Source organism: Mobula birostris, chromosome 3 (genome assembly GCF_030028105.1).
Source record: "Mobula birostris isolate sMobBir1 chromosome 3, sMobBir1.hap1, whole genome shotgun sequence".
Lineage (NCBI taxonomy): Eukaryota > Metazoa > Chordata > Chondrichthyes > Myliobatiformes > Myliobatidae > Mobula > Mobula birostris.
The window spans coordinates 18,808,570-18,832,291 of record NC_092372.1 but is presented as its reverse complement, the minus strand read 5'-3'; the positions used below and the strand labels follow the sequence as shown (position 1 = coordinate 18,832,291).

The 23,722-nt window shown below is 43.7% G+C and overlaps 1 protein-coding gene across 1 annotated transcript in view; it reads right to left on the bottom strand.

Annotated features, from left to right (window-relative positions):
• rai14 (retinoic acid induced 14) overlaps positions 1 to 23,722 on the bottom strand; it is a 251,941-nt gene that overhangs the window by 150,785 nt on the left and 77,434 nt on the right. The window lies entirely within an intron of this gene.

The window sequence follows — 23,722 nt, the reverse complement described above, 5'->3', positions numbered from 1 at the left end:
TTATGTTCACAAGTTGCATTATTTGAAGATACTGAATGTTTGAACAGGGAGGTAGCTGAAGAAAATCTCTTACAATACTCAATTTAATAGTTTTGCAGAAGTATATTAGTAATATTAATGCAGTATAAGATAATACTTGGGCTATTATTGATATTGCATTAAAGTCCTTTGAATTTCTGGCTTTATCCACAGATATTAAGAAAATAAATACTGCTTATGTTATGTCATAACCCTGGATGTTGGGGTGATTTTAGTTCTGTTCCAATTTATAAACAAACATACTGTACTGAAAGAGCCAGGCCACATTCCACAACTCTGAATCAGAATCAGGTTCAACATCACTGGCACTGAAATTTGTTGTTTGTACATTGCAACGCACAGTAATAAAAACACAAATTACAATGAGAATATATAAAAATAAATTAAATATGTAGTGCAAAAAGAGAGAGAAAGCTTTTGAGTATTTCCAATAACGGTCCTATATATTTGCTTCGGTTCAATATTTCAAACCAGATCTAACTTCAATGCTGCCAGTAAGAGAATTCTAACATCTGCAGAGGTTAAGTTATTAAAACACTACATTGAAAAGAAGCAGGTTTGCTTTTGCACACACTCGCAGATACCGCACACGCTTGTCTGAGAGTCGATGTCTTCAGGAGACAAAAATTAAATCAAGAAAGAAAACCAGCTGACGAAATGCAATATGCTGCACTCTAAGACAGGGCTCCCCAACCTTCTCTGCACTGCGGACCGGTTTATTATTGACAATATTCTTGCGGATCGGCTGACCCGGGCGGGGGGTGGGTGGGGTTGCCAACGGACAAAAGTAGCAGTCAAATACGTTGAGCTTACCCTAAGAAAGATTACAATGACCATGAAGCCTTGCGCGGGCACCAGTGCGCATGTGTGTACATGCTGATTTTTTTTCTACAAATCGTTTTTGGCAGTTCTGTTCGGGGCGGGGGGGGGGGGTGTTAATCACGACCAGAATATAGGTGATAAGTGGCTAATACACTCAATTTCGTTTCTAAAAGGGTTTATCTAACGAATTTAGTATTAAGCACACAGCACATATTTTCCTCGCATGAATATAGTGATAAGTCAATTATCAGGGGAGGACAGGGGAGCTTGAAGTAAGTGTTGAACGAACTTCCAGCAGAAGTGGTAGAGGCAGGTTTGATATTATCATTTCATGAAAAATTGGATAGGTATATGGACAGGAAAGGAATGGAGGGTTCTGGACTGAGTGCAGGTTGGTGGGACTAGGTGAGAGTAGCGTTTGGCACGGACTAGAAGGGCAGAGATGGCCTGTTTCCGTGCTGTAATTGTTATATGGTTATATAAGTCACTTATAAGTCAATAGCACCATAACATTTTAAGTAACATTTGGATATTAAACACACAGCACATATTTTCCTCGTATGAACTAATAAAATCATTGCAACACACTAATATCGCTGAATCAGTGGGAGCCCTGGGCTTGTTTTCCTACAACAAGATGGTCCTGTCAAGGAGTGATGGGAGACAGCAATACTCGAAGGGGGTTCCTTATATCCAGTCTATTCTGCAATTTAGTTTTTGTTGCATTCATTGCAGAGATATGTTGGAAATGGAAGCAATGTTTTCAGTGCTTTTGTGGCTATCTCAGGACATTTAGCCTTGACTTTGATCCGGAATGCCGGCAGAGATGTTATGTCAAACATACTTTTCAGCCCACCGTCATTTGCAAACTCGAGGAGTTGATCTCCTTCCCGCGCTGACATAGATGATGCGTGGGTAATGACCTCGCATGTGTTCAAGCTCAACAGTGCATGACAGGCAATGAGGAAAGGTGCAGCTGACTCATATCGTTTCATATCGCCAAATCATATCGCTTCCTCGTGGCCCGGTAGCACATGTCTTGCGGCCCGGCACTGATCCGCAACCCAGTGGTTGGAGACCACTGCTCTAAGATGCCTGCTACAAATCAGAACACATACCTCCCACATCGTTTACCATCAATGTATTCAGATAGTAAATGAAAATAACACTGGAATTGATACTTGATGTTTTTTTTATTTAGTAATAGTTGTTCTGCTGTAATATTTCCCCCTGTTCCACATTACATTATGATTAAATCAAAGTTCAAAGTGAAATTTGTTATCATAGTGTGTTTGTCGATTGTCGACGTCAATGAGGACCTCAACACCATTATGATGGCGTCGAGACTGGCGCGTAAGTTGGATTTAAGTGAGGGAGAGTTGCACAGCGTCTGCCTCACTCTCTCTTCCCAATTCCCCTCTGGATCCAGTGACAAGACAGAGTCGAGACGGCTGGAGATGGGACTAGGTGTGGTGGATGACCAGGACGTCTTCTGTGTCTTGTCCTGCTCAACACGTTCCACGACGCTTGCAGAGACCACCTTCTTGACCAATGGACCTTCCATTGGTCTCGCCTGCTCAATCTGTCGGAGTCTGTCTTCACATGCTGGGATAGACAACTCCCCATCTCACCGAGGGTTTGAGACCCATTGGCTACCCTCACCTGGTTTAGCCGGCTTGTCGAAGCCGTTGCCCGGGGTGTGGCTGCTGTCGCATGCAAACAGCTACGGGGAGCCACAGGTGAGAGCTGAGTGCCAGGTGGGGACCAAAAGTGGACTAACTCCCTTGAAAAGGACGCGACATGTTCCCCCACCAGAGGTGCTACCCCTCCCTGACACCCCATACACCTCACTGTCATAGTACATACACTTCACCACATACAACCCAGAGATTCTTTCTCTGCGGGCATACTTAGCAAATCTATAGAACAGTAACTGTAAACAGGATCAATGAACAACAAACTGTGCAAATGCAGATATAAATAAACAGCAATAAATAGCGAGCATGAAATAACAAGATAAGTGTCCTTAAATGAGTGTAGTTATCCCCTTTTGTTCAAGAGCCTGATGGTTGAGGGATAGTAACTGTTCTTGAACCAGGTAGTGAGAGTCCTGAGGCATTTTTTCTTTTTCCGTGGATGTTGGCTGATCTGCTGAACGTTTCCAGCATTTTCAGATTTCACTCAAAATCAGATTTTTAACCATGTTATACTGAATTATAACTGAAGTAGGCTGATCCTAACTGGGAAGGGATTTGAAGCGAGTGCATGACTGCCTTCAATGAATGCTTACACTTTTGGGAGATGTGCAGTGTTGTCAAAAGCTGCCTTGAGATGAGTTCTGCAAGGCTGCAATTTGTGTGATTTAACTCAGCACAGCAATCCTGTAAAAGTCCTGAGGCAAACTCTCCGACAGCAAGGGCGACCACGACTTTCAAGTTGAGAGCAGTGCATGCACTTGAACTTATTCACCATTTGGGGCTTCTCAAAAAACACAAATACAATCATATCCTTGGCAACTTCCTGCCAATGAACTACATTGCACAAGGAAGATGCCCCTTTAATGCATTTCTTTTCAAAAGTAAATCAGAGTTCTTTGTTCGTGCAACCACCCCTTTGTTGTCTTAATCTCTGGAATTTTGCTGTTTAGCCTCTGCCTGTATGCAGGTAAGAGAAGGACAAGGACAAATACATTAAGCATGTGAAACGCTCTCACAGGAAAGCAGCACCCATCATTAGGGACCCTCACCGCCCAGGACATGCTTTCTTCTTGCTGCTGCCATCATTGAAGAGGTACAGGAGCCTTAGGACTCACACCACCAGTTACTACCCCTCAACCATCAGGCTCCTGAATCAAACTTCACTTGCCCCATCATTGAAATGTTCCCACAACCAATGGACTCGTGTTCAAGGACTCTTCATTTTAAGTTCTTGATATTTATTTGTTATTTATTTATTGTTATTGATTCATCTCTTTGCATTTGCACAGTTTATTGCACTCTGGTTGAACGCCCCAGTTGGGTGGCGTTTCAATGATTCTATTATAGTTACTATTCTATAGATTTGTTAAATTTCAGGGCTGCATATGGTGACATATATGTATGTACTTTGATAATAAAATAGTGGTTTAAAAAGACTGCCAGCTTGTGTAGTGGTGTGATTTTCTTTTTAATGGCATCATTCCTAGTTGAGAGCTGTGAAGAAAGGTGTTATTGAAAGTAGAAATGAAGACACCTTCCCTGCTGTTCTTTACAGTATTGCTAAATTGGAACTGGTGCCAAGGACTGCATATTTGCCAAGCCTACATTAAGCAGAAAATATGCAGATTAATTTGTAAGCCAAGGTGTTCTGCAAATCAAAGCTGTAGTATTGATTGAAGAGAATGTGGCAGTACTAAAGAGAGGAATCAAGGACAGATATGTTTGGCTTGGCTAAGAAACAACACAAATGCCATTATACGACTAAATGCACTCTACTATACAGGCTACCAAAGTTCAAAATAAATTTTAATTATCAAAGTGCATATACGTCGCCACATACAACCCTAAGATTCATTTTCTTGCCGGCATACTCACTAAATCCAAAAACATAATATAATTAATGAAGAACCAACAGGACGGACAAACAACCACTATGCAAAAGAAAACAAACTGCAAATACAAAAGAAAAATAAATAAATAACCAATTGATATCTGGAACATGAGATGAAGAGTCCTTCAAAGTGAGTGGGAACTCACAAAGCTTGTGGGAACAGTTCAGTGAAGCTATGCCCGCTGGTTCAAAAGCCTGATACTTGAGGAGTGGTAACTGTTCCTGAACCTGGCGACGTGAGTCTTGAGGTTCCTGTACCACCTTCTTGATGGAGGCAGCAAGAAGAGTCCCAGTAGAAATTGCTCTGCACAAGTTACCACCAGGTGGAAAGGACACAGAAGAACAATTTTGTAAAGAGTTTTTGGAGTTTCTCAGACAAACACGGGTTACATTGTTCCCAACACGAATGTTGGTGTTATATTCACCATGCAAGAGCTAGATTAAGATCACATTCTTCAATGCTCAACAGTGATAAAGAAACAGCATCAGGCTTTGCCAGTTGGTAATACTGCATAACTGTGACCAGGGGATAGAGATCTGCACAACATTTTCAGCAGATTAACCTTTAAACCAGCACCCAAGGACAGGAGATATTTCAAGAACAAAAGAAATGCATTAGGCTGATCAGTTAATACTGTATACACAAAAGGGATGTGTTAACTTAATAATTTCTCTTAATAATTTTACTCTTAATAATTTCTCCTTTTGCTCCTCCCACTTCCTCCAAACTAAAGGTGTAGCCATGGGCACCCGTATGGGTCCCAGCTATGCCTGCCTTTTTGTTGGCTTTGTGGAACGATCCATATTCCAAGCCTATACTGGTATCCGTCCCCCATTTTTCCTCCGCTATATCGACGACTGCATTGGCGCTGCTTCCTGCACGCACGCAGAACTCGTTGACTTTATTAACTTTGCCAACTTTCACCCTGCCCTCAAGTTTACCTGGTCCATTTCCGACACCTCCCTCCCCTTTCTAGATCTTTCTGTCTCTGTCTCTGGAGACAGCCTATCTACTGATGTCTGCTATAAGCATTTGGACTCTCACAGCTACCCGGACTATTCCTCTTCCCACCCAGTCTCTTGCAAAAATGCCATCCCCTTCTCGCAATTCCTCTGTCTCCACCGTATCTGCTCTCAGGATGAGGCTGTTCATTCCAGGATGAAGGAGATGTCCTGCTTTTTTAAAGAAAGGGGCTTCCTTTCCTCCACCATCAACTCTGCTCTCAAACACATCTCTCCCATTTCACGCACATCTGCTCTCACCCCATTCTACTGCCACCCCACTAGGGATAGGGTTCCCCTTGTCCTCACCTACTACCCCATCAGCCTCCAGGTCCAACATATAATCCTCCATAACTTCCGCCACCTCCAACGGGATCCCATCACCAAGCACATCTTTCCCTCCCTCACCCTTTCTGCTTTCCGCAGGGATCACTCCCTACGCAACTCCTTTGTCCATTCGTTGCCCCCCCCATTCCTTCCCACCAATCTCCCTCCTGGCACTTATCCTTGTAAGCAGAACAAGTGCTACACATGCCCTTACACTTCCTCCCTCACCTCTATTCAGGGCCCCAGACATTCCTTCCAGGCGAGGTGACACTTCACCTGTGAGTCGGCTGGGGTGATATACGCGTCCAGTGCTCCCGATGCAGCCTTCTATATATTGGAGAGACCCGACGCAGACTGGGACATGGTTTTGCTGAACACCTACGCTCTGTCCGCCAGAGAAAGCAGGATCTCCCAGTGGCCACACATTTTAATTCCACATATCATTCCCATTCTGATATGTCTATCCACCGCCTCCTCTACTGTAAAGATGAAGCCACACTCAGGTTGGAGGAACAACACCTTATATTCCGTCTGAGTAGCCTCCAACCTGATGGCATGAACATTAACTTCTCAAACTTCAGTTAATGGCCCTCCTCCCCTTCGCACCTCATTCCTTATTTATTTATTATTTTTATTTTTTTCCTCTTTTTTTCTCTCTCTATTTTCTCCCTCTGTCCCTCTCACTATAACTCCTTGCCTGCTCTCCATCCTCTGGGCTCCCCTCCCCCTTTCTTTCTCCCTAGGCCTCCCGTCTCATGATCCTCTCCCTTCTCCAGCCTTGTATCCCTTTTGCCAATCAACTTTCCAGCTCTAAGTTCCATGCCTCCCCCTCCTGTCTTCTCCTATCATTTTGGATCTCCCCCTCCTCCTCCCACTTTCGAATCTCTTACTATCTCTTCTTTCAGTTAGTCCTGATGAAGGGTCTTGGCCCGAAACATCGACTGTACCCCTTCCTATGGATGCTGCCTGGCCTGCTGCGTTCACCAGCATTTTTTTCTGTGTGTTGCTTGAACTTCCAGCGTCTACAGATTTCCTCATGTTTGATGTTGTTGTGAACTAACCTACAAACTGGTAGGTCATTGGAATGTGGAAAGACACTGGAGCACCCAGAGGAATCTCACATGTTCACAGGGAGGACATACAAACTCCTTCCAGACAGCACCAGAATTAAACTGATTGCCACGCCTCAGCAATAACTCTTACACTCAGAACTACTCAGCAGGGCTGGGTAAGGTCACTCAGTGCTGAATGTTCAAGACAGAAATGATAGATTTTAAAAATTGTTATAATTCATTCTTTCTCTCACTCTCCTTTTTCTCCCTCTGTCCCTCTGAATATACCCTTTGCCCATCCTCTTCGTTACCCCCCCCCTTGTCTTTCTTCCCGGACCTCCTGTCCCATGATCCTCTCGTATCCCCTTTTGCCTATCACCTGTCCAGCTCTTGGCTCTATCCCTCCCCCTCCTGTCTTCCCCTATCATTTTGGATCTCCCCCTCCCCCTCCAACTTTCAAATCCCTTACTCACTCTTCCTTCAGTTAGTCCTGACGAAGGGTCTCGGCCTGAAACGTCGACTGCACCTCTTCCTAGAGATGCTGCCTGGCCTGCTGCGTTCACCAGCAACTTTGATGTGCGTTGCTTGAACTTCCAGCGTCTACAGATTTCCTCATGTTTGTGTTAACTTCATGTTTGCTTGTAGAGAATAGAGGCTATTTCAAAAGCTTGGCTCCAAAATACTGTGTTCATTTCTGGTCTCCTTGTTGTAAAAAATATGTGGAAGCTTTAGAGAGGGCGTGTAGGATGTTTATCAGGATGCTGCCTGGATTACAGAGCATGTCTGAGGAGGAATAAGGATGAGCGAGCTTGGGTTTCTCCCTTTGGCAATTAGGATGAGAGGTGACAAGTGGCCAAAATGTGAGGTTACCTGCAGGATATGTTTCCACTTCTCCTTGCACACTGCATGAATCTGATCATTTCAAAACTTTGTAACTTGAGATTGCGAAGAATCTTAAATGCCATCTCCCACTGAATTTTCCACTCCCCATAAATACTTAAGCCTTGGTCGTGAAATAGAATTTTAAAGCCTCAAACCAAAACTTTTGAAGATTAAAGCAAGTAGTTTTGTGCAGTTTTTCAGCTAAATACATACAAAATTTAAAGATTCCCAGATTTTACCTATATAAAAGAACAGCTGTGAAGTTCTATTATTTTTATAACTTGTTTTTTATGTATTTTACTGTAGGAAAAAATGCATTCCATGCACTTGCTGAATTTGATAATGATATTCTTAATTAAATGCCCTCCATACCCTCTCTAAAGCTACAACACAGAATAACTATTATAGAGTTAACAGTTTACTCCATAAACCATGACTCAAAGTGCTATCCACCAGCAACAGATTTTAGTATGTCAAGTCTGCAAGCAAGCCCAAATCTCCAGTGTCTATCTAGTGGAAGAGTACAAAAGTCTGCCAATTGCCTTAATCAGTTTATAGCGCACTTGTCCTTTGAACCATGGTTACATAAATAAACAAACTATTTATAACTACAAGGTGGAGATTAATGTGGTGATTTGACAGGCATTTCAAATAACAAAAGGGCCAGCAGATAGCAATCAACTTTCCAACAAATCCAAAAGGATGAGGCACAGATATATAACTAAAGATGTGTTCGTCACTAAATTCATGACTGAGTGAAACGGATCCGCATTTTAATTCAGAATCAGAATTCGATTTAATATCACTGGCATATGTCACGAAATTTGATAACTTTGGAACATAGAACATAGAATAGTACAGCACAGTACAGGCCCTTCAGCCCACAATGTTGTGCCGACCCTCAAACCCTGCCTCCCATATAACCCTCCAGCTTAAATTCCTCCATATACCTGTCTAGTAGTCTCTTAAACTTCACTAGTGTATCTGCCTCCACCACTGACTCAGGCAGTGCATTCCACGTACCAACCACTCTCTGAGTAAAAAACCTTCCTCTAATATCCCCCTTGAACTTTCCACCCCTTACCTTAAAGCCATGTCCTCTTGTATTGAGCAGTGGTGCCCTGGGGAAGAGGCGCTGGCTATCCACTCTATCTATTCTTCTTATTATCTTGTACACCTCTAGCATGTCTCCTCTCATCCTCCTTCTCTCCAATGAATAAAGTCCTAGCTCACTTAATCTCTGATCATAATGCATACTTTCTAAACCAGGCAGCATCCTGGTAAATCTCCTCTGTACCCTTTCCAATGCTTACACATCCTTCCTATAGTGAGGCGACCAGAACTGGACACAGTGCTCCAAGCGTGGCCTGACCAGAATTTTATAGAGCTGCATCATTGCATCGCGACTCTTAAACTCTATCCCTCGACTTATGAAAGCTAACACCCCATAAGCTTTCTTAACTACCCTATCCACCTGTGAGGCAACTTTCCGGGATCTGTAGACATGTACCACCAGATCCCTCTGCTCCTCCACACTACCAAGTACCCTGCCACTTACTTTGTACTCTGCCTTGGAGTTTGTCCTTCCAAGGTGTACCACCTCACACTTCTCCAGGTTGAACTCCATCTGCTACTTCTCAGCCCACTTCTGCAACCTATCAATGTCTCTCTGCAATCTTCGATAATCCTCTAACACTATCTACAACACCACCAACCTTTGAGTCATCTGCAAACTTGCCAGCCCACCCCTCTACCCCCACATCCAGGTCATTAATAAAAATCACGAAAAGTAGAGTTCCCAGAACCGATCCTTGTGGGACACCACTAGTCACAATCCTCCAATCTGAATGTACTTCCTCCACCACCACCCTCTGCCTTCTGCAGGCAAGCCAATTCTGAATCCACCTGGCCAAACTTCCCTGGATCCCATGCCTTCTGACCTTCTGAATAAGCCTACCATGTGTAACCTTGTCAAATGCCTTACTAAAATCCATATAGATCACATCCACTGCACTACCCTCATCTATATGCCTGGTCACCTCCTCAAAGAACTCTATCAGGCTTGTTAGACACGATCTGCCCTTCACAAAGCCATGCTGACTGTCCCTGAGTAGACCATGATTCCCTAAATGCCCATAGATCCCATCTCTAAGAATCTTTTCCAACACCTTCCCACCACAGACGTAAGGCTCACTGGTCTATAATTACCCGGACTATCCCTACTACCATTTTTGAACAAGGGGACAACATTCGCCTCCCTCCAATCCTCCGGTACCATTCCCTTGGACAACGAGGACATAAAGATCCTAGCCAGAGGCTCAGAAATCTCTTTCCTCGCCTCGTGGAGCAGCCTGGGGAATATTCCGTCAGGCCCCGGGGACTTATCCGTCCTAATGTATTTTAACAACTCCAACACCTCCTCTCCCTTAATATCAACATGCTCCAGAACATCAACCTCACTCATCTTGTCCTCACCATCAAGTTCCCTATTATTTGTGAATACCAAAGTATTCATTGAGGACCTCGCTCATTTCCACAGACTCCAGGGACATCTTTCCACCTTTATCTCTAATCGGTCCTACCTTCACTCCTGTCATCCTTTTGTTCTTCACATAATTGAAGAATGCCTTGGGGTTTTCCTTTACCCTACTCGCCAAGGCCTTCTCATGCCCCCTTCTTAAGCTCCTTTCTTGCTTCCCCATATTCCTCAATAGACCCATCTGATCCTTGCTTCCTAAACCTCATGTATGCTGCCTTCTTCCACCTGACTAGATTTTCCACCTCACTTGTCACCCATGGTTCCTTCACCCTACCATTCTTTATCTTCCTCACCAGGACAAATTTATCCCTAACATCCTGCAAGAGATCTCTAAACATCGACCACATTTCCATAGTACATTCCCCTGCAAAAACATCATCCCAATTCACACCCGCAAGTTCTAGCCTTGTAGCCTCATAATTTGCCCTTTCCCAATTAAAAATTTTCCTGTCCTCTCTGATTCTATCCTTTTCCATGATAATGCTAAAGGCCAGGGAGCGGTGGTCACTGTCCCCCCGATGCTCACCCACTGAGAGATCTGTGACCTGACCTGGTTCATTACCTAGTACTACATCTAGTATGGCATTCCCCCGGTCGGCCTGTCCACATACTGTGACAGGAATCCGTCCTTTACACACTTAACAAACTCTGCCCCATCTAAACCATTGGAACTAATCAGGTGCCAATCAATATTAGGGAAGTTAAAGTCACCCATGATAACAACCCTGTCATTTTTGCACCTTTCCAAAATCTGCCTCCCAATCTGCTCCTCTGTATCTCTGCTGCTACCAGGGGGCATACAGAATACCCCCAACAGAGTAACTGCTCCGTTCCTGATCCTAACTTCCACCCATACTGACTCAAAAGAGGATCCTGCTACATTACCCATCCTTTCTGTAGCTGTAATAGTATCCCTGACCAGTAATGCCACCCCTCCTCCCTGTTTTTCCCCCTCTCTATCCTTTTTAAAGCACTGAAATCCAGGAATATTGAGAATCCATTCCTGCCCTGGTGCCAGCCAAGTCTCTGTAACTACATCATAATTCCATGTATGTATCCAAGCTCTCAGTTCATCAACTTTGTTCCTTATGTTTCTTGCACTGAGGTACACACACTTCAGTCCTTCTACCTTACTGTCTTTACACCGTTTATTCTGCTTCTCTTTCCTCAAAGCCTCTCTGTATGTTAGGTCTGGCTTTACTCCATGCACTTCTTTCACTGCTCTATCGCTCTGGGTCCCATCCCCCTCGCAAATTAGTTTAAACCCTCTCAAACCACGCTAGCAAACCTACCTGCAAGGATATTGCTCCCCCTCGAGTTCAGGTGCAACCCATCTAATCTGTACAGGTCCCACCTTCCCCAGAAGAGATCCCAATGATCCAAAAATCTAAAACCCAGCTCCCTGCACCAACTCCTCAGCCACGCATTCAACTGCCATCTCCTCCAATTCTTACCATCACTGTCACGTTGCACTGGCAGCAACCCTGAGAACGTCACCCTTGAGGTCCTGTTCTTCAGCCTTCTGCCTAGTTCCCCAAACTCACACTTCAGGACCTCATCCTTCTTCCTGCCTACGTCATTGGTACCAACATGTATCAGGACTTCTGGCTGCTTTCCCTCTCGTACCAGGATGTCACGCACCCGGTCAGAGATATCCCGGACCCTGGCACCCAGGAGGCAACAAACCATGCGGGTGTCCTTCTCATGTCCACAAAATCTCCTGTCTGCTCCCCTGACTATAGAGTCTCCAATGACAACAGCTATCCTCTTCTCCGTCCCACCCTTCTGCACCACCGGGTCAGACTCAGTGCCGGAGGCCCTGCCACCGTGGCTCACACCTGGTTGGTCGTCCCCGCAAACAGTATCCAGGACGGTAAACTTATTATTCAGGGGAATGGCTACAGGGGTGCTCTGCACTACCTGTCTGTTCACCTTCGTTTTCCCCCCTCTGACTGTCACCTAACGACCTGCTTCCGACAGCCTAGGTGTGACTACCTCCCTGTAGCTCTCATCTATGACTGCCTCATTCTCCCTTATGAGTCAAAGGTCATCCAGCTGCTGCTCCAGATTCCTTACATGGTCTTCCAGATCGCCCAGCCGAATGCACTTCTGGCAGATGTGACTCTGCGGGAGAGGGGAGTTCCCCCAAGACTGCCATATCTCACATGAGAGGCACATCACTGTCTCAGGAGGCATTGTAAAGACTAACTGCAAGCAAGCTTGTCCTCCTTCTCTTCTTGTCAAAGCCTCTCAAGTCAAAGCTCCACTCCTTCACTGGCCCACTTACTCACTGGCCACTTTCCACAGGCCGCTCCGCTTGAGCTACCCCTCTATTTATCTGTTTGAGCTTTTCAAAATGTTTGGTCACCTGACCCCCATTGCCCAATCAGCTGCTTTCTGCTGAGTCTGAGCTATTCAAATCTTGATTGTCTAATGAACGGTTTTCTGCCGATCTATTCAAATCTTGATTGACTTGATTGCACAGCCCAACTGCCAAAACTTTGTCACAGCAGTACACTGTAATACATAATAGAGAAAAAAAAACTGAATTCCATTATATAGTTAAATAAATAGTACAAAAGAATTGAGGTAATGTTCATGGGTTCAATGTCCCTTCAGAACTCAGATGGCAGACTGTTCCCTGAATCATTGAGAGTGTGTCTTTAGGCTTCTGTATCTCCTTCCTGGTAGTAGCAATAAGAAGAGAGCATGTCCTGGGGTGAAGGGTGGGGGGGGAAAGAGTGGGTCCTTAATGATGGATGCTACCTTTTTGAAAGGCTGCTCCTTAAAGATGCTGAAAACTTTTTCCAGGACTACTTGCAGAAAGTGCTTCAAGGTCAGCACAGTGCAGTCTGGTCTGTTGCGTTCCACCAGCATTTTGTGTGTGTTGCTTGAGTTTCCAGCATCTGCAGATTTCCTCGTGTTTGCAGAAATTTGGAGTTATTTTCCTTTGCAGTTTTCAGTAGGAAGTGATGTACAAGATATTCTGAAATCAAGATTATTTTGAAGAGGACTGTTCAAAAGGGTCATGGAAGCAATTTTAATAGTGCGTTCTAAGAATATCTGGGTAAACATCTGCAGGAGAACAAAACACAGGTCCACGAAGAGAGAAATAGGGCTGGCTTGTTCAGCTCCACCATGCAGCGTGCATAGCTGCAATGGACCTTTGTACGATAGCATTACTATTCGTTTGTTATGTGCTGTGTTGTATGACTTGGGCTATCATGGCCTTTCCATGACTTGATTACTCTTGGCAAATTTTTCTAAAGAAGCAGTTTGCCATTGCCTTCTTCTGGGCAGTGTCTTTACAAGACCGGTGACCCCAGTCATTATCAATACTCTTCAGAGACTGCCTGCCTGGCATCAGTGGTTGCAGAATCAGGACTTGTGTTATGCACCAGCTGCTCGTACGACCATCCACCACTTGCTCCCATGGCTTCACGTGACCCTGATCGGGCTGGAGGAGGCGGGGGCTAAGCAGGTGCTACACCTTGCCCTAGGGTGACCTGCAGGCTAGCGGAAAGAAGGTGCGCCTTACACCTCCTTTGGTAGAGACATATCTCCACCCTGCCATCCTGACAGCATCATATGATTCTGTAAATTTATTTAGTCTACGGTGTGGAATGATCATAATCACATTAGATTAGATTCAACTTTATTGTCATTGTGCCGAGTACAGATACAAAGCCAATGAAATGCACTTAGCATCTAACCAGAAATGCAAAGAATAGTATTATTTAGAAAATAACTGTGAATAAAAAGTAAGTGTTACAGCACACAAATATAAAAGTACTGAGACAGAACAATATGGGTGCAATACTGCTTAGCGCTGTGATGGCAGGTTCAGCAGGGTCACAGCCTCAGGGAAGAAGCTCTTCCTGTGCCTGCTGGTGCAGGAGCGGAGGCTCCTGTAGCGCCTACCGGATGGGAAGAGAGTAAAAAGTCCATGCTTAGGCTGAGGTGCATCATATGCATTCTCCTCTGTTCATGAAACATACATGACTGCATTGCTTTGCTTTCAGTAACATGGTATTTTCCACTGGAAAAAAAAGTCCAAGTGTAAGTCTATTAAAACAACGCAGTCTTTAATAGGTTTGACTTTTACAATAAATCCTGCTCAACCATAGACACTTGATGAAAGTGAAACTTAGTGTTGGCAAAAATAGCAAACAATCTAAACTCTTTTCTTCCCAAAAGAAGGCAAATTTTAAATTTCTTAAATAGACCACAGATACTGCAGCAGTGATTGTGCAAGTTTTAAACAAATAAATGATGCTCTATCAGAAAAATAATGCGACTTCCAATCAAATGCTTGTTTATACAAAAATGCATTTCACAATACTGTTCAAGAATGCAAGGAATTAATGAATTTGGTTAAATATTAAACCAGACAAATATTGACCAATTAATATTATCCACCAGTTCTTCAAGATTCCTTTTCTATACCAGGGAGTAGCAAGGGTTGGGGGGAGTGATCACCACAATTTTCACACTTTGCGCTTAAATACACTTTTAAAGTGCAAATGCAAAGATCTCTGCAAGAAAACAAAACTCTTACTGAAAGAAAACTTAAGACATTATTACAGCGAGGTTTGGGGAAACTTCAGAAAATGGTTGAGAAAATTAACAAGGTGAGGAGGTTTAGACATCAAGCTTAGGAGCATTAGGCTGCCTACTCTGGAGCTCTTTATTGCTAACTGCTGACAGGACATCAACCGTCTCAACTTCACCACACCTTGTTCCCATTCCAACCTCACTCCTTCCGAACGCTCCACTCTCCACTCTCCTCTCATTAATCCTAACCTTACTATAAAACCTGCCAATAAGGGCGGTGCTGTTGTAGTCTGGCGTACTGACCTCTACCTTGCCGAGGCACAGCAACAACTCACGGATACCTCCTCTTATTTACCCCTTGATCATGACTCCACTAAGGAGCACCAGGCAATTGCCTCCCACACCATCACCAACTTTATCAGCTCAGGGGATCTCCCATCCACTGCTACCAACCTTATAGTTCCCACACCCTGCACTTCCTGTTTCTACCTCCTACCCAAGATCCACAAACCTGCCTGACCAGGTAGACCCATTGTCTCAGCTTGCTCCTGCCCCACCGAACTCATTTCTGCATACCTCGACACTGTTTTATCCCCCTTTGTTCAATCCCTTCTTACCTATGTTCGTGACACTTCTCACGCTCTTAAACTTTTTGATGATTTTAAGTTCCCTGGCCCCCACCGCTTTATTTTCACCATGGATGTCCAGTCCCTATATACCTCCATTCCCCACCAGGAAGGTCTCAAAGCTCTCTGCTTCTTTTTGGATTCCAGACCTAACCAGTTCCCCTCTACCACCACTCTACTCCGTCTAGCAGAATTAATCCTTACTCTTAATAATTTCTCCTTTGGCTCCTCCCACTTCCTCCAAACTAAAGGTGTTAGCCATGGGCACCCATATGGGTCCCAGCTATGCCTGCCCTTTTGTTGGTTTTGTGGAACAATCCATGTTCCAAGCCTATACTGGTATCTGTCTCCCACTTTTTCTTTGCTACATTGACGATTGCATTGGCGCTGCTTCCTGCACGCATGCTGAGCTCGTTGACTTCATTAACTTTGTCTCCAACTTTCTCCCTGACCTCAAATTTACCTGGTCCATTTCTGACACCTTCCTCCCTTTTCTCGATCTTTCTGTCTCTATCTCTGGAGACAGCTTGTCTACTGATGTCTACTATAAGCCTACGGACTCTCACAGCTACTTGGACTATTCCTCTTCCCACCCTGTGTCTTGCAAAAATGCCATCCCTTCTCACAATTCCTCCATCTCCGCAGCATCTGCTCTCAGGATGAGGCATTTCATTCCAGGACGAAGGAGATATCCTCTTTTTTTAAAAGGGGCTTCCCTTCCTCCACCATCAACTCTGCTCTCAAACGCATCTCTCCCATTTCATGCACATCTGCTCTCACCCCACCTCCTGCCACCCCACTAGGAATATGGTTCCCCTTGTCCTCACTTACCACCCCACCAAGCTCCGGGTCCAACATATTCCTCCGTAATATCTGCCACGTCCAACGAGATCCCACCACTAAGCACATCTTTCCCTCCCCACCCTTTCTGCTTTCTGCAGGGATCACTCCCTACACGACTCCCTTGTCCATTTGTTTCTCCCCATCCCTCCCCACCGATCTCCCTCCTGGCACTTATCCTTGTAAGCAGAACAAGTGTTACACATGCCCTTACACTTCTTCCCTCACCACCATTCAGGGCCCCAGACAGTCCTTCCAGGTGAGGCAACACTTCACCTGTGAGTTGGCTGGGGTGATATACTGCGTCCGGTGCTCCCGATGTGGCCTTTTATATATTGGTGAGACCCGACGCAGACTGAGAGACCGCTTTGCTGAACATCTACGCTCTGTCCGCCAGAGAAAGCAGGATCTCCCAGTGGCCACACATTTTAATTCCACACCCCATTCCCATTCTGACATGTCTATCCACGGCCTCCTCTACTGTCAAGATGAAGCCACACTCAGGTTGGAGGAACAACGCCTTATATTCCATCTGGGTAGCCTTCAACCTGATTGCATGAACATTGACTTCTCTAACTTTCATTAATGCCCCACCTCCCCTTCGTACCCCATCTCTTATTATTGTTTTTTTTTCTTTCTCTTTTTTCTCCCTCTGTCCCTCTCACTATAACTCTTTGCCCATCCTCTGGGCACCCCTCTCCCTTTCTGTCTGCCTAGGCCTCCCGTCCCATGATCCTCTCCCTTCTCCAGCCTTGTATCCCTTTTGCCAATCAACTATCCAGCTCTTGGCTCCATCCCTCCCCCTCCTGTCTTCTCCTATCATTTTGGATCTCCCCCTCCCCCTCCTACTTTCAAATCTCTTACTCACTCAGTTAGTCCTGACGAAGGGTTTCAGCCCGAAACGTCGACTGTACCTCTTCCTAGAGATGCTGCCTGGCCTGCTGCAGCAACTTTGATGTGTGTTGCTTGAATTTTCAGCATCTGCAGATTTCCTAGTGTTTGAGATCTAGAATAATTGGCTATGGAAGACAGGAAACGATAATGGCTATTGACCAGTGAGGATTACTCTAAGGGGAGAAATGAAAGGATATTGCAATTTGAAAACTGAGCCAAACATTTTGGAATTAATAATCTGTAAGGCACCACTTCAATCAGGATGAAATGGATGTGCACAAAAAAACTGAAGGAAGAGCACCTGTTCATAAGCACCAGCATCAATTCCTTAAGGCTGTATATGAATTTTTTAAATGTGTAAGCTTGAGTACTGTATATATTACCATGTGAAAAATGCTTTGGTGGATCAGAATCAAGTGTTTCATCCAATGGCGTATGTTGTAATTTTTTTTGTTGTAGCAGCATAGCACAATAAAAATTACTGTGTTACAAAAAATAAGTCGTGGAAAAATGGTTCAGCACAGTCTAGATGGGCTAAAGAGCTCATTTCTGTGCTGTCGTGTATTACGACTATCAAAAAGAGAAATAGCAAGGTGGTATTTATGGACCTTTCAGAGAGATCATATGGTGGAGGTAAAGTTGTTCCTAAAATGTTTAGTGTGGTTCTTCAGGCTCCTACATTTCTGCCTCGAAAGTAGAAGTGAGTCGAGGGTATGTTATTGATAGTGAGGATCTTCAGTGGTAGGTGCTGTTTCCTTGAGGCACCACCTTCTGAAAATGTCCTTAATGGTGGAGAGGGTGGTGTCTGTGATGGAGCTGGCTCAGTCTACAACCCTTTGACCTTGTGCCCTTTGAACCTCCGTACCAGGTGGTAATGCAAGCTGTCAGAATGCTTTTCTCCATACATCTGTGGAAATCTGCAAGGCCCTTTGGTAACGTACAAAATCTCCTCAAACTCTTAATGAAGTGCAGCCACTGGCATACCTTTTTAGATTAGATTAGATCATTAGATTAGATTCAACTTTATTGTCATTATGCCGAGTACAGATACAAAGCCAATGAAATGCAGTTAGCGTCTAACCAGAAATGCAAAGAATAGTGTTATTTACAAAATAATTGCGAATTTAAAAAAAGTGCTACAGCACACAAATATAAAAGTACTGAGACAGTACAATACAGATGCAATACTGCTTAGCGCTGTGATGAGAGGTTCAGTAGTGTCACAGCCTCAGGGAAGAAGCTCTTCCTGAGCCTGCTGGTGCGGGAGCGGAGGCTCCTGTAGTGCCTACCGGATGGGAGGAGAGTAGAAAGTCCATGGTTAGGGTGAGATGCATCACTGATAATGCTTTTCACCCTGCCCAGGCAGCGTTTATGGTAGATGTTCTCAATGGTGGGCAATTGGGTGCCGATAATCCACTGGGCAGTTTTCACCACACGCTGGAGTGCTTTGCGGTCCGATACGGGACAATTGCCATACCACACTGAGATGCAGTTGGTGAGTATGCTCTCAATGGTACAGCGGTAAAAGTCCGTCAGTATCCGGGGACAGAGGTGAGCTTTCTTGATGCTCTGCAGGAAATAAAGGCGCTGTTGCGCCTTCTTGATTAGGATGAAGGAGTTCAGGGACCAGGTGAGATCCTTGGAAATGTGTACACCAAGGAATTTGAAGCTTGATACATGCTGCACTACAGTTCTGTTGATGTAGATGGGGACCGGAGTGTGACTCCTGGCATGCCTGAGGTCCACAATGATCTCCTTGGTCTTCTGGGCGTTAAGGGCCAGGTTGTTGTCGGCACACCACGCAGCCAGGTGCTGGACCTCGTCCCTGTAGGCCGTCTTGTCATCTCCTCTGATCAGACCAACCACCGTGGTGTCATCTGCGAACTTGATTATGGAGTTTTTCATAATTATATCAATGTGCTGGGCCCAGGATTGATCCTGGGGGTGCTGACACCCGGAAGTCAGAAGCATAAGATATAGGAGCAGAAATAGACCATTTAGCCCATCAAGTCTGCTCCACTATTCCATCATGGCTGATTTATTATTTTCTCAACCCCATTCTCCTGTCTTCTCCCCGTAACCTTTGACGCCCTGACTGATCAAGAACCTATCAGCTTGTTGTATCAGTAAGATTTCAGAAAATAAGAAATTTTTTTGAGGTGTCTACCAGCAAGTTGCCAGATGAAAGCTCCCAAGCTTAAGGATAGCTTCTGCCCATTGTATGAAAGTATGGGATAGTTCTCTACTTTAAATTGGATGTCATCATCTCTTAGGATCGATCATGGGCCCAGCATATTGATGCAGTTACAAAGAAGGCAAGACAGTGGCTGTATTTCTTTAGGAGTTTGAGGAGAGTTAGTATGTCATCAAAGACACTCGCAAATTTCTGGAGATGTACCGTGGACAGCATTCTGACTGACTACATCATCATCTGGTATGGGGGGGGGGGTGGTGGTGCGGATGACACAGTACAGGATCAAAATAAGCTGTAGAAAGTTGTGATATCAGTCAGCTCCATCATGGACACTAGGCTCCCCAGCATCCAGGTCAGCTTCAAGAAGCAATGCCTCAAAAAAAAAAAAAACAAAAAGCAGCATCCATCATTAAGGATTCCCATCACCCAGGACATGTCCTTTCCTCATTGCTACCTTCAGGAAGGTGGTCAAGGAGCCTGAAGGCACACACTCAATGATTCAGGAACAGCTTCCTTCCCTCTGCCATCTGATTTCTGAATGGACATTGAACCCATGAACACTAACTCACTAATTTTTCCCCTACTTATTTAAATATAGTTCCTATAATTTATATTTTTAGTTTTTATGTCATGACATATGAGTGACATTAAACCTGATTCTGATAATATAGACTCCTGATCTCACCATCCATCTCATTGTGACCTTGCCCCGTAACGACCACCATAACTGCACTGTGTAACTCTTTATTGTGTACTCCATTACACCTTGTACTTCCCAAGTGCACCATCGTAATAAATTGATCTATAAGGATGACATGCTCGGAGAATGTGGTTGAAGGAATTATAAGTTAGCGTTGAGGACATGGTGGCCTGATGGGCCCAATGCCCCTATGTCTAACGGTCTCGTGGTCTGATTACAACAGAGCTGGAGTAATTAGATCCTGATTATCACTTTTAGAGTAAAACAGAATCAGCAGACAATGAACAAAAGTTGAAACTGAATTCAGTTTCTGCCAGGACTGTTCATAAAAATATGAAAACATACGAAATAGAAGCAGGATCATTGATGTGACTTATTGAGACTGCTCCAACTATTCACTGAGGTCATGATGGTTCCTTTACCTCATCCACTTTATCAGATGACCTCAATTGCCCTTGATTCTCTTAATATCCAGACCTTTATTGATATTAACATTGAACAAACTTCACCACTAACGCTCTATAGCCATCCACGGTAAAGAATTTCAAACCATTGAGGAAAGTAATTTCTCCTTATTTCACAACCTCAGAAAAGATGGATGTCCCTTTAGAACAGAGATGGAGAGGAATTTCTTTAGCCAGAGGGTGGTGAATCTGTGAAATTCATTGCCACAGATGGTTGTGGAGGCCAAGCCATTGGGTATATTTAAAGAGGTTGATAGGTTCTTGATTAGTCAGGGTGTCAAAGGTTACGGGGAGAAGACAGGAGAATGGAGTTGAGATGGATAATAAATCAGCCATGATGGAGTGGTGGAGCAGACTTGATGGGCTCACTGGCCTAATTCTTTTTCTCTGTTTTATGGTAAGACAAGCTTAATTTCTGTAATAACCAGGAATTAAGCTTCAACAGGGCTCAATTTTACTTAAGTGCATTAGCTGCTAACAGGGGAAACAAAAACCAATTGTGGCCAAAATTTCTCCCCTCCATTTTTAAAACTCACAGCTGTAGAGGGGTCAAGTTTCTAATTGCAGTGATTTTGAAATCACGCATTAAGTGACATCATGACCACAATGTTTATGTCATTAGAACAGAGCTCTGTTGAAAGAACTGACAAAAATTCAACATTTATAGAGATGTTCAATTCTTTACAAAAATTGACATTAAGGAGGAACACCAAGGTTTAAAGCAGCACTACTCAACACAGGAGTAGAAGAGAGAAAGCCTAATTTAAACATACCTCGTCACGCAGATGCTCTGTGGAATCTGCAGCATTACGGGAAAGGGAGAGGTGGATACGATCAAAGTAAAATGCCAGATACACATTTTGACAACTATCAGGTTCTGACAGTACTTTCATTTCCAGTTATTTTCAGCAGACCATAGACTGGAGCAGAAATATGTAAGCATGGAATTGGTTGCCCCAATTAAATACACCAAAGTTACACTTTATCAACTGTAGGTGGTACCCTGGCCTAAAGAGCAGTCTATAACTAATGTTACCAGTTTATTAGTGCTGCAACTGTTCCAAATTTAACTCATTTTATGTATTCAGATTTTTGGAAAACCCAGTGTCACAATATCCATTCCCTCAAATAAGCCTCACTGTATTGGCTACACAGTGCTAACAGCCAACTGGGAACAACCCTGAGAGAATGCTAAATTGTCAGAGCTACTCTGTTTTAGATGGGATATATATATCTCTCTCTACTGAAGTGCAGCAGGGAAAATTTCAGCTAAAATTTCCCAGTAATTTGTTTCCTGCCCTAGTTGACATCATAAATGACAGGAATGAAAGTCTAAAAAGTTGCCTTCCTTATGAATTTTTCCCAAGTTAAAGATCTCAAGCTCACAACTTTTAAAGGTTTATTAAATAATTAATTGATTAAATAATAATTAATTGAAGCTGAGATTCCAGAACAATGTACTACATACCAAATTTTTATTTTCTACATGTACATGCCAACAGCCAATGACCCAACTCAATGAATTGGGAACTAAAATGAGAGACATCTGAGGAGGACGGCCAGACTGGTTCAAGCTCAAATATCCATGTGTTCTGGTGTGCAGAAGAGCATCTCCGAATTCACAACAGGTTGAACCTTGAAGTGGATGGGCTACAGCAGTAGGTGACAATACTACTGGAGATACAGGAGATATCTAATAAAGGGCACATTGAGTGTCTGTACAATGTGACAATGATCTACAGAAGTGTTACAGTAGTTCTACTTCTCCGACTCCCTCAACATGCCAGAAATACGTCATTTTTCAACTATCCCCTCAAGAGCTTGATAAAGGCACTCAACACTTCTTGCAAAATACATTCATAAATTACTAGCAGAGAAGAGGCAATATTTATATGATTGCAATTAGTTTAAACTTACACACTCGTGAGAAATCTCTCATGCTGGACCACTTACGAATTCTATACAAGATGGTGAATTTTCAGAAAAGTGTTATGTTCCACTGTTTAGAATTGAAATAAATTATTGAATTACCTTCATAACATTCCAGAGCCAAATTTGGCCCAAGAGTTACATTGTGTGCAACTTTAGAACAACCCAAATTATTTTACAGTAAACATACTGAAGTGTCTGTTATGTGAAGGAAATGTAATACAGAATTCCCACACAAATACAAAAGACTGTTGACTTCATAAAGGTTAAGACAAGGGAACACAAACTAATCTTCATAGCGGAATCAGAAATGGAGAGAGTGAGCAACTTCAAGTTCCTGGGTGTGAATATCTCTGAGGATCTAACCAGGTCCTCGCATATCGATGCAGCTGTAAAGAAGGCAAGACAGCAGCAATATTTAATCAGTAGTTTGAGGAGGTTTGGTTTGTCACCTAAAACATTCAAAAACTTCTACAGGTGTAGCTTAGAGAGCATTCTGACTGGCTGCATTGCTGTCTGGTATGGGGGAGGGGGCTACTGCACAGGATCGAAGTCAGCGGCAGAGAGTTGTAAATATAGTCAGCTGTAAATATAGCACAATCATGGGCACTAGCCGCCGTAATATCCAAGACATCTTCAAGGAGTGGTGCCTCAGAAAAGTGGCTTCCAACATAAAGGATCCCCACCATCCAGGACATGCACTCTTCTCACTGTTACCATCAGGAAGGAGATACAGAAGCCTGAAGGCACGCACTGAGCGATTCAGGAACAGCTTTTTCTCCTTTACCATCTAATTTCTAAATGGAGATTGAACCCATAAACACTACAAATATATATACACTTATATAATTCAGTTCTTTTTCTATGTTTATCATGTATTGCTTTGTACCGCTGCCGTAAAGTTAACAAGCATGCCAGTGATATTAAACCTGATTCTGATTCTGTGGATGCTGGAAATCTTGAGCAACAAACACAAAATACCGGAGGAACTCAGCAAGTCAAGCAGGATCAATGCAGGGGAATAAACAGTCATCCTCTCAGTCTGAGATTCTTCATCAGGACATAAATATTGCACATTATATACCAGATAAATATTGGCCAGAGCACTAGGAATCCTTTGAGTTTCTTCTTTCTTAGTCTTATAAAATTGACTATAGTTTTGAACACTTTAAGCAATTTTGCTTTAAAACTTGTCTTCACAGAATGCATATCTGACATTTAGTTATATATTCATGCAATATACAACAACAGTTCAAAATAAGAGGATATC